Below are 12,601 nucleotides of genomic sequence, written 5' to 3'. Positions count from 1 at the left end.
CGTCATCAGGAAGGATATTGTCTTTCAGGTAGTCCTGGATCTCGAAGATCCATGCATCGGAAGCTCCCTGAGCAGGTGGGAGTGGCTCTATGAGGTCTCCAGGATCCTCAACAGAGTTCACAACCCAGAGCGGGCACCACAGGTGGAATGCCACCGGGACCACTAGCTTCGAGGTGCTAGCTTGATCCCCTTCACCCAGTTCGGCAGGCTGGGCGGTAGGCCTCAGCAACCGTCTTTCAAAGACGCCCTCGGGCACGGATGCCCAGGTAGATGCTCTAGCAGAGAGATCATCTGCTGCTGAGTTGAGTTCGCGGGGAACATGTTGCAGTTCCAAGGCGTCGAAGTCCTTCTCGAGCTTCCTCACATGGATGAGGTATGCCGCGATCTGGGGGTTGTTGCAGCTGCAATCCCCTCGGACCTGCTTGATGACTAGCTGAGAATCTCCCTTCACCAGAAGCTGCCGGACCCCCAGAGACAGGGCTTGTGTCAGGCCAAAGATCAGAGCTTCGTACTCCGCCATGTTGTTGGTGGCCTTGAACTCAAGGTGCACCATGTACTTCACCTGATCTCCATTTGGGTCGATGAGGACCACACCAGCTCCAGCCCACTGCTTGCGGACGGACCCGTCGAAGAAGAGTGTCCGGTGGGGCTCGGTGAAGACTGGTGTCCTGACTTCCGGCTCCGGGGGTCCGGCGTTGAGGTCCGGACCCCCAGAATTGCTTGGGGAGGGAGTTCATTCCGCTATGAAATCAGCCAGAATTTGGCTCTTGACTGCATGGTGAGGCTAGAAGTCCAGCTGGAACTCAGCCAACTCTGCTGCCCACTTGGCGATGTTGCCCGTGGCGTTGGAGTTGTGCATGATCGCTCTTAGCGGGTAAGAGGTCACTACGACAACTTGGTGTGCCTGAAAGTAGTGGCGTAGTTTCCTGGACGCAATAAGTATGGCATAGATAAGCTTATGCGTCTCAAGGTACCTGGCCTTTGCCTCGTGGAGGACTTCGCTGACGTTGTAGACTGGCTTTTGGATGGTCCGGACCCTGGCGACTGGGTCCGGCTCGCCCTTATCCACTACGTCAGGTCCTTGGGCCCCCAGCGGTTCTGGGTCCCCACTGGGACGAGGCTCCTCCGGACCCCCTTGTCCGGGGTCCGGACCTTCAGACAGAGGAGTGGCTGCCGGACCCCCATGTCCGGGGTTCGGCTCACCATTCTTGGCCGGGGAGACCCTGGTGTCCCCCTGGCGAGTTTGCTTCGTCCTCTTGGTGACCAGCACCATGTTGACCGTCTCTGCAAACGCAGCAAGATACAAAAACAACGTCTCACCTGGCTCTGGAGCCACCAATACTGGCAGTGAGGTGAGGTGCTGTTTCAGTTCCTGGAAGGCTTGTTCAGCCTCTTCGGTCCAAGAGAATGGACCGGACGTCCACAATAGCTTGAAGAAGGGGAGGGCCCTCTCAACCAGCCTTGATATGAAGCAGCTAAGAGCGGCCAGAGATCCAGTAAGCTTCTGGACATCCTTGATGCGGCCGGGAGGCCTCATCGCTTCAATTGCCTTGATCTTGGCTGGGTTTGCCTCGATGCCTCGATGTGAGACCAGGAAACCCAGCAGCTTCCCCGCCGAGACGCCGAAAATGCACTTCTTGGGATTTAGCTTCGTGCGCGTGGCGCGCAGTCGGTCGAAGATGAGGGACAGGTCCTCCACTAGTGTTGACCCTACCTTAGTCTTGACCACAATGTCATCAACATACACCTCAACAATATCTCTAATTAGATTACAGAAAGTTTTGTTCATAACTCGTACAAACGTGGGTAAGGTATTCCGCAGACCATATGGCATGACAATATAGCAATAAAGCTCATCTACTGTTACAAAAGCAGTATGCTTCCTATCCTCTCTAGACATCTAAATCTGGTGGAAACCAGAGTATGCGTCTAGGAAAGACAAAAGGTCACACCCGGAGGTGCAGTCCACGATCTGATCGATACGTGGAAGAGGATAGGGGTCTCTAGGACATGCCTTATTGAGGCTGGTGTAGTCGATGCACATCCGAAGCTTCCCGTTGGCCTTCGGGGCGACGACCGGGTTGGCCAACCACTCGGGGTGGTAGACCTCCTCGATGAATCCAGCGTATAGCAGCTTGCGGACTTCTTCCCGGATGAAGTTCTGCCGCTCCACGGACTGCTTCCGAGGCTTCTGGCATACCGGCGTGGCATCGGGGCAGATCCTCAGTTGGTGCTCGATCACTTCCCAGGCACTTCCCAGGGGATCCCGGGCATCTGTGACGGTTCCCAGGCGAACACGTCCACATTTGCCTGGAGGAAAGTGATGAGCGCGTCTTCCTATTTCTCCTCCAGGTTTCCCGCAATGCGGGTGGTCCTGGAGGAGTCCGCTCCGATCTGCACAGTCTTCACGGGAACGTTGTCCGGATCAGACAGCTGAACCTTAGGTGCCTTTGCAGGCGCCCTGGCTTGCGAGGTGGATGGGTCCTCCTTGGATCGTGCAGCCTCTGCCGCCAGAGCATGCAATCTTTCAACTGCAGCGACGGCAGCGGTGCGGTCACCCCGCACGGTGAGGACACCGGCAGGGGAAGGCATCTTCAGGACCAAATATCCGTAATGGCCAATGGCCATGAAGCGGAAGAGAGCCGTCCGGCCAATGATAGCATAGAACGGGAGGTTCACCTCCGCAACATCGAACTGGATGCTCTCTGTGCGGAAGTTCTCCTCGGTCCCGAACGTGACCGGCAAGGTGGTGCTCCCTAGAGGGAACACTGGATGTGGGGCCACTCCAGAGAATGGGCGAGAGGGAGTTAGCTTGGACTCCGGGATCTGCAGCTGCTTGAACGCTGCATAGCTGATGACGTTGAGGCCGGCCCCACCATCTATCAGCATGTGATAGAGCCTGAAGTTGGCTATGACAGGGGCGGTGACTAGAGGTAGTACACCAGCCCCAGCCATGTTCTCCGGGCAGTCGGATGGCCCGAAAGAGATGGTGGTGTTCATCCACCTGTGGTGGGGCGCCGCCTTCGGGACCCCCGGCTTCACCGAAAGGACCTCTCGGCGAAGGGTCTTCACGTCCCGCCGGGAGACAAGCTCCCAGCTTTCGCCGTAAATTACGTACAGTTTCATGCAGCGCTCCTCGTTGTCGGAGTCGGAGTTGTCGTGGCGGTAAACGCCCTTCAGCTCCTGAGCGGGGGATTGGTACCCCAGCTCCTTCTCCCCGGCAGCGGTCTCGCTGTCGGAGGCCTTCTCCTTTCCAGGCCGCTGGCGAGGAGGGGGTGAGCCGTCCTTGGAGGCCTGCTCACGCCGCCCACTGACCCGCTTCACGAGTTTCTGGATCTCGCGACAGTCAGCGGCGATGTGGCGAGTGGTGGGATGCACTGGGCAAGAACCTCCGCTAACACCTTGCGGGCGCGGGCGTTTGTCATGCGCATTCTGGTCCCCAGCCGCTGACGCAACAGCTGGTGCCGCTGCTGCAGTGACTGGAGCGCCGGAAAGTGGCTCCCCGCGACTCCGGTTCTTGTTCTTCTTTTTCTTGCCACCACCCTGGGCGGTAGCCCCGGAGCCACCAGCTTTGGCGTCTCCGTCTTGGGGGGCTGAGTGCCATGCACAGCCCTCAGCGGCCCTGGCACACTTGTCAGCCAGAGAGAAAAGCGTGGTAACGCTTTCGACCTCGTGCGTCGCCAGCTTCTTGAGCATCTTCTCATCACGTACCCCCTGGCGGAAAGCAGTGATAATAGATGCGTCAAAGATACGAGGAATGGTACCCCGTACCTTGGTGAAGCACGAGATGAATGCCCGGAGCGTCTCTCCAGGTTTCTGCCTCACAGCGTGGAGGTGAGCCTCAACACCATGCTGCTGGTACACACTGGCGAAGTTCGCAGTGAACCTCGCACAGAGCTCTTCCCAGGACTGAATCGTCCCAGGAGTAAGGTTCATGAGCCAAGTCAGGGCTGGCCCGGTCAAGGCTACATGAAAGTAGCTCGCCATGACGGCGTCGTTACCACCAGCTGCTGTGATGGCGGTAACGTACACCTGCAGGAATTCCGACGGGTTAGTGGTACCGTCGTACTTCTCCTGCAGGTGTGGGCGGAACTTGGACGGCCATGCCACCGCGCGGAGGTGATCCGCCAGCGCAGCGCAGCCCACCCCAGCCACCGGGGTGCCCGCCTGTATCCGGGCGTTCACCGGAGGCTTGGGTACCACTGCGTCCAAGTCTGCGTTGAGGTTGCGACCCTCAATGTTGAGGCGGCGCTCTCGCGCCCTTTCCACGGAGATGCGGGCGTCCTCACCTGCGCGCCTGCAGTTGAGTTCTGCCTGTAGGTCTTCTGTTCGTGCACCCCTCATGGTAGGGGAGCGCACGGATGCTGACGTACCGCCCTGGCGTCAGTGGTAAGGTACCACTGCATTGCCAGGCGGAGGTCGTTGCCCAGTCCTTGCAGAACTGGGGGAGGCCTGAGCCAGATGGAGGAGACGGTCTACATCGTCCCGCCACTGCCTCAGGGCGTCTGGTGAGGCTGCAGCAGCCGGAGGGTTGCGAAGCAACTCCCTAGCTGCCGCCAGCGCTCCGCCGCTCGCAGATTGTGAGGGGGTCCTTGACGGGTGCCCTGACTCTTGCCGACAAGCAGCGCGCGCCGCTGCCGACAGTGGCTGCTCCACGGGCACAGTTGCCCCTAGAGCAGGAAGGCGAGAGGTGTGTGGCGCGGATGATGCCACACCCTCCGTCATCTCCACATCGTCGTAGTGGTGGGAGTGCTCAGCTACCCGAACTATGGAGACGAGCGAGAGATGAACTAAACCCAGCTAAAGCCCCTACCTGGCGCGCCAAATGTCGTGGAGTGGAAACCCACAGCTGGGTGCCGTAATGCACCCGCCTAAGCCCAGAGGGTGAGTACTCGGGGGTTAGCTAGGACTAGTTTTATTTTGCTGGAAGAACACGATGAACACAGCTAGTTTAGAGTGGTTCGGGCCGCCGGAGCGTAATACCCTACGTCCACTGTGTGATGTATTGCATGTATTCCCTTTGTCTCGAGGGAGTCTGGGGGTCTCAGAGCTTGAGTCTCCCTTGTGTGCGGCGAGCGCCTCCCTTTTATATCTCAAGGGAGGAGCGTACATGGCCGTTGGGTCACCGATAGGTGGGCCCAATCGATGTAGTATAAAATAACGTATTGTTTGTACATTATGGCATTGCAGGCGAAGGAGATCGCATTCCTGGATTTTCTTGCCTACTCCTGGGAATCCTTCGTCCAGCATATCCATGCGCTGTCTTGTCGAAACGGCGCCAGGCGTAGCTTGCGGCGTCACCTGCAGCATAGCTGAACGGGCCGTGTAGCTTGCGGCATACGCGGCAGGATGGAAAAGTGATGTGCCATCGCATCCAATTAATGCGGCAGACGGGCTCTGCGCAGATGCGGTGCAGGCGGCTGCACAGTGTACCTCAGTAACAAGCGGTCTACAGTGAGACCTGACAAAATCTGCCCCGCGTGCCGCGGCGGCAGAGCATGCCTCAACCACCCGCATTGAATGCGATGGGTGGGCGAGTCTTCCAGCGGAAGACCCGCAACCGCGCCTGCGCCTGCGGGACACGTGTCGCCTCCGGACCCCCCCCCCCCGGTGGTATGTTGGTTCTACGCGCGTGGGAGGTCCGGATGGACGCGGGAGGTCCCGGACCTCTATGGGGGGGGGTCCGAGCCCTCGGCTGTTGGCTCGGAGCTTCCCCTTCTCAGGGACGCGTGGCGTCACCGGACCCGTCCAGAGCGGGGAGCAGGTCCGGGGCCGTTGGCCCGGTGAGGAAGGAGCCTGACCCGTGGGGCCTGGCTGCTTCGCCCCTCATCGCGTAGTTACGGATGACTACGCGAGTCCTGCCTTGCTGCAGTAAGAGTGGGTATCCCTGCTATAGGGTACCGACAGTCAGGGTTATGTGCTATCAAGCTGGATATGCATAAAGCATACGATAGGGTGGAGTGGTCATATCTTGAACAAATTATGTTGAAATTGTTGGAAAAATAGACAACTGTAAGTTTAAATTCCGAACTAGATTTATCATGACGATAATTAAACCTAGCATGCATGACTCTAACATACTAGACAGTACATATATCATAAACATGATCTCAGAAAATATGATTATGAAACAGATCTGATCACAAAATACGTACTGTGCGGGAGCCGCCGGGAAGACGAAAGGCGCAGACGAGACGAACACGGTCCTTCGATCGGAGCGCAGCAACCGGCGTTGCAGACGATGGTACGCCGCAGCTCCTGACTTGGACGGAGGACGAGCCGTGGCGAAGAAGATGAGCAGTCGCGCTTAGCGCTTCCCAAAAACCTTATTCGCCCTCTCCCGGTGCAGGATCACAAGAGCGAGCAGTTCTGGAGACCTGCTCTCCTGTTCGCCGATGCACGCCGGCGCTCGGGATGGAGAAGACTACGGTGGCGGCGCAGCAACGAGAGGAGGCAAAACCCTAACTCAGATTAGATCTTCTTACGAATTCCCAAACCTTGGGGACTCCACGTATAGCGATCTATGGTGCTCTTTTTCCATGAGGGAGTTGGTCCGTATTTAAAAGGAGAAAAACCCCCTACATCCTCGTCCATTAGCAATATGAGACTAATAGATGTTGTACCTCCTCTTAGCACTAATGGGCCTTTGAGATTTATTAGGATTATTTATATGGGCCAAGCCCATAAATCTAACAATCCCCCACCAGATCTCAAATACTCATTTATAGATTTTGCCTGTTTCTCACTACTGTTTGATATACCAATGTTTTAGTGAGGACTGTTAAGTTGAACTCTCACCTAGATCTCCAAGCTACACTTATCCACAACTTGAACAATAGACTACGCCTTGAATCGCAAGTTTGGTGCGAACAAGTTTCACTCAAAGTCATAACCAGTACATGGCTGCCAGTAGCCTTCTCCGCGGGTGGAGCATATACATCGTACTCCCTGGTCTCTTCATGAGTTTACTAGAGATCACCCAAATCTCACAGACTGCGACGTTAGACAGTCAGACTCATATAGGTGTGTTCTTTCAAGAATGCTCTGTAGGACACCACCTTTGCTCATTAGAGCCAACAGAAACACATTAAGGCAAATAGCCAACCTGCCTTACAGCAACTGAGAGTATTGCATCTTTTCTTAGAGAGGGTTTAACCATTACTCTCCTCAGTTCACCATCAGCTTGTTCTCCCCAAGTCCTAATTCACGGGATCTCCGATCACATAGGTTGGGTTACCAATGTGGCAACTTATACGGGTCTCATACCCATCTCCCTTGATGCACTATCTATCACATTCCGTGATAATCCTTTTGTAAAGGGATCTGCCAGGTTTTTGTCTATTTGAATATAAGTCACACTTATCACTCCGGAGTTTCTCAACTTCCTGACAGACTTCAATCGTCTTTTAACATGTCTTGATGACTTTGCATTATCCTTAGAACTGTTCACTTTGACTATCACCGTTTGATTGTCACAGTTCATAAGGATGGCCGGCACTGGTTTCTCAACCATAGGCAAGTCCATCAAGAGCTCACGCAGCCACTCTGCCTCAACAGTGGCTGTGTCCAAAGCAGTAAGTTCTGCTTACATGGTTGACCGCGTCAAAATGGTCTGTTTGCAAGACCTCCATGATATCGCACCACCTCCAAGGGTAAACACATACCCACTCGTGGCATATAGCTCATCAGCATCAGATACCTAGTTTAAATCACTATATCCCTCAAGCACAATATTGTGCCCAGAATAGTGAATCCCACAACTCATAGTACCTGCTAGATAGCGCATAACCCTTTCAAGTGCATGCCAATGATCAGTACCCGGGTTTGACATGAACCTGCTCAATTTGCTCACAGCAAAAGATATGTCGGGTCTCATTACGCTAGCTAAGTACATGAGTGAACCAATAATCTGCGAATATCTCAGTTGATCTTTGGCAATTTTCCTGTTCTTTCTCAACATCACACTAGGGTCATAAGGTGTTGGAGAAGGCTTGTTGTCGATATAGTCAAAACAGCTCAAGACCTTTTCCACATAATGGGATTGCGAAAGAGTAATCCCATTCTCAACCTTAATAAGCTTGATGTTAAGGATAACATCAGCTTCTCCTAGATCCTTCATATCAAAGCTCTTTGAAAGAAAGGACTTGACCTCATTGATCACATCAATGTTTGAGCCAAAGATCAGTATGTCGTCCACATACAAGCATAATATCACTCCTCCACCCCCACCATAGCGATAGTACACACATCTATCAGCCTCATTAATGACAAAGCCCACAGAAGTTAAAGTTCTGTCGAACTTCTCATGCCATTGCTTAGGTGCCTATTTCAACCCATACAAAGACTTCAAAAACTTACACACCTTATTTTCTTGACCTTTCATTACAAATCCATCAGGCTGATCCATGTATATCTCCTCATCCAACTCTCCATTTAGGAAAGCTGTTTTAACATCCATCTGATGAATGATAAGACCATATGAGGCAGCCAAGGAAATTAATGCTCGAATAGTGGTCAATCTAGCGACAGGTGAATAAGTATCAAAGAAGTCTTCGCCTTCTTTTTGTGTGTACCCTTTAGCAACAAGCCGAGCCTTGTACTTGTCAATAGTATCATCAGGCTTAAGCTTCTTCTTGAATATCCACTTACATCCTACTGGCTTGCAACCATAGGGTCGTTTAGTGAGCTCCCATGTTCCATTAGAAAGAATTGAGTCCATCTCACTTTGGACTGCTTCTTTCCAATCATCTGCATCTGAAGATGCATATGCCTCTGCAATGGACGTGGGAGTATTGTCCACAAGGTACACAGTGAAATCGTCACCAAAGGATTTTACAATCCTTTGTCTCTTGCTCCTTCTAGGAGCTTCACTGTCATCCTTCTCTAGGACATGCTCATGTTCATCGGATTGTTCCGAAGACTCGATAGGGACTGCAGGTTGAGGAGTTATCTCTGTCGAAAATCTAGAATTGCTATGCATATCTTTCATAGGAAAAATATTCTCAAAAAATATTGCATCACGAGATTCCATAATAGTATCAACATGCACATCTGGTATCTCAGATTTAACCACTAAGAATCTATAAGCAATGCTCCTTTGAGGATATCCTAGAAAGACACAATCTACTATCTTAGGTCCCAACTTGCGTTTCTTTGGAATAGACACATTAACTTTCGCTAAGCACCCCCACGTGCGCAGATAAGAAAGTGATGGTTTTCTCCCATTCCACATCTCATATGGAGTTTGATCTTGATTTTTGTTTGGAACTTTATTCAAGACATGACACAAAGTCAATACAGCCTCCCCCCCATGCCTTAGAAAGACCAGCTGTGTCTAACATGGAGTTAACCAAGTCAGTCACCGTGCGGTTTTTCCTCTCGGCAATCCCGTTTGATTCGGGAGAATAGGGAGGCGTCCTCTCATGAATAATTTCATGCTCCTCACAGAATTCATCAAATATTTTGGGAAAATACTCGCCACCATGATCTGGCCTTAGACGCTTGATCTTTCTCTCTAGTTGATTCTCAACTTCAACTTTATAGATTTTAAAGTAGTCTAACACTTCGTCCTTAGTTCGCAACAAATAAACATAGCAAAATCTAGTCGCATCGTCAATTAACGTCATGAAGTATCTTTTCCCACCTTTTGTCAACACACCATTCATCTCACATAGATCAGAATGTATGAGTTCTAGAGGTGCCAAGTGTCTCTCCTCAGCAGCCTTGTGAGGCTTCCGAGGTTGCTTTGATTGCACACAACTATGGCACTTAGAACCTTTAGCAAAGGTGAATTTCGGAATTAAACACATGTTGGAAAGCCGAGACATCAAACCAAAATTAACATGACATAAATATGAATGCCAAACACTCGCATCATCGCTAACGTTGCCACAAATATGGTTCACTGACTTATTACAAAATTCAGCAAGAGAAAAGCGGAACAAGCCTCCGCAATCATAGCCTTTACCAACGAATTGTCCATATTTCGACACGACAAATTTATTGGACTCTAACACTACCTTAAACCCGTCCTTGCATAGGACTAACCCACTGACCAGATTCTTGTTGATAGTGGGCACATGCTGCACGATCTTTCCCGAAGTAAACTTCAGATCTACCGTGCTAACACCATGAACAGAAGCATGTGAGCCGTTCCCCATCAGCACGGAGAAGTCCCGGACTGTCTGGTAAGAAGAAAACATAGAGATGTCAGCACACACATGAACATTAGCACCCGTATCAAGCCACCAACTCGTGGATTGAAACACTGAAAGAACTGTAGGTAAATTACCGTACCCATCTCCAGTGTTGCTTATGGTCACCATGTTGACATCCTTGGACTCATTTGCTTTCTTGGCCCTGCGGTCTGCCCGATCTGGGCACTCCTTGGAGAAGTGTCCAAGCTTACCACATGCATAGCACTTTTCCAAAGCCTTGTTCTTCTTCTTCTTGAAGGTAGTGGTCTTGTTAGGCTTGTTGTTCCCTTTGTTCTTGCCATGTGGGAACTTTTGGACCAGGTTGGCACTGGACTGGCCTTGATCTCCTTTCTCAGGCACGTCCTTCTTCCGAGCCTTCTCCTCAACATCAAGAGTCGCTATCAGATTTTCAACTGATATCTCCTATCTCTTGTGTTTCAGAGTTGTGGCGAAGTTTCTCCACTGGGAAGGCAACTTTGCAATAATGCATCTAGCCACAAACTTGTCGGGAATAGGACACTTAAGGAGATCAAGATCCTTGACAATGCACTGCACCTCATGCACCTATTCCACCACAGAACGGTTATTCACCATCCTGTAGTCATGGAAACTCTCCATGAGGTACAGTTCATTGCCCGCATCTGTTGCATCATACTTTGCAACCAAAGCATCCCACAGCGTCTTCGCCTCTGTCTCATCAATGTACACACGGACTAATCCGTCTGACAGATTGCTAATGATACATCCTACAAAGAGATTATTGGCCTCATCGTACTTCTTCTGCTCTTCAGCAGTAAGTACGCCCTTAGGCTTGCCAAATCTCATGTCCTAGATGTGAATAGCAGTAAACCAGAGGCGAACCTTAAACTTCCATATCTTAAAGTTCACGCCAGTAAACTTTTCTGGCCTCAGTGACTCAGCGAAACCAGCCATTGTTAAATCAACAGATTGCCTATAATAAAGTTTTTGTATTATTGGAAAAATAGACAACTGTAAGTCTAAATTCCGAACTAGATTTATCATGACGAGAATTAAACCTAGCATGCATGACTCTAACATACTAGACAATACGTATATCATAAACATGATCTCAGAAAACATGATTATGAAACAGATCTAATCACAAAATACGTACTGTGCGGGAGCCGCCGGGAAGACGAAAGGCGCAGACGAGACGAAGATGGTCCTTCGAACGGAGCGCAGCAACCGGCGTTGCAGACGACGGTAGGCCGCAGCTCCTGACTTGGACGGAGGACGATCCGTGGCGAAGAAGATGAGCAGTCGCGCTTAGCGCTTCCCAAAAACCTTATTCGCCCTCTCCCGGTGCAGAATCACAAGAGCAAGAGGTTCCGGAGACCTGCTCTCCTGTTCGCCGGTGCACGCCGGCGCTCGGGATGGAGAAGACTACGGTGGCGGCGCAACAACGAGAGGAGGCAAAACCCTAACTCAGATTAGATCTTCTTATGAATTCCCAAACCTTGGGGACTCCACGTATAGCGATCTATGGTGCTCTTTTTCCATGAAGGAGGTGGTCCGTATTTAAAGGGAGAAAAACCTCCCTACACCCTCGTCCATTAGCAATACAGGACTAATAGATGGTGTACCTCCTCTTAGCGCTAATGGGCCTTTGAGATTTATTAGGATTATTTATATGGGCTCCATAAATCTAACAGAAATTGGGTTTTAACCAAAGATGGGTGCAAGTTGTTATGGCTTGTGTTTCTTCGGTAACTTATAGCGTCCGATTTAATGGAGCAGAAATTGAAGAGTTTGTACCTAGCCGGGGGCTGAGGCAAGGCGACCCTCTGTCCCCATATTTGTTTTTATTGGTTGCGGAAGGTTTATCTTCAATGTTGAAAAGGGCTGAGGAGAGGGGAGATTTAGAGGGAATCTCAGTCTGTAGGGATGCACCACAAGTATCCCACTTGTTATTTGCAGATGATTCTCTTCTCTTGATGAAAGCTGACCCCAAAAATGCAATCTGTGTTAAAGGAATTTTGGACATATATTGTACAAATTCAGGGCAGAGATTGAGTGAGGCAAAATCCAGCATTTTCTTTTCAGAAAACACATCAGTAGAGATGAAGGCTGAGGTTTGCGATATTCTAAATATATTGACTGAATCCCTGACTGATAAATATCTGGGGCTACCGGCTTTAATAGGTACAGATAGAAGCGAATGTTTTCGTCACCTAATTGACCGTGTGCGAGCAAGAATATCAGGATGGCAGGAGAAGCTGTTAAGTATGGGAGGGAAGGAGGTTTTGATCAAGTCAATTGCTCAGGCTATACCAGTGTATGCGATGATGGTGTTTAAAATTCCTAGAAATGTCTGTAAAGGAATCACTGATGCAATCTCGCAGTTCTGGTGGGGTGACAGCAATGACGGTAAAGAATACATTGGC

The sequence above is a fragment of the Panicum virgatum genome, chromosome 9N (genome assembly GCF_016808335.1).
Source record: "Panicum virgatum strain AP13 chromosome 9N, P.virgatum_v5, whole genome shotgun sequence".
In the NCBI taxonomy this organism is placed as follows: Eukaryota; Viridiplantae; Streptophyta; class Magnoliopsida; order Poales; family Poaceae; genus Panicum; species Panicum virgatum.
Note: the sequence above shows the minus strand (reverse complement) of the source record.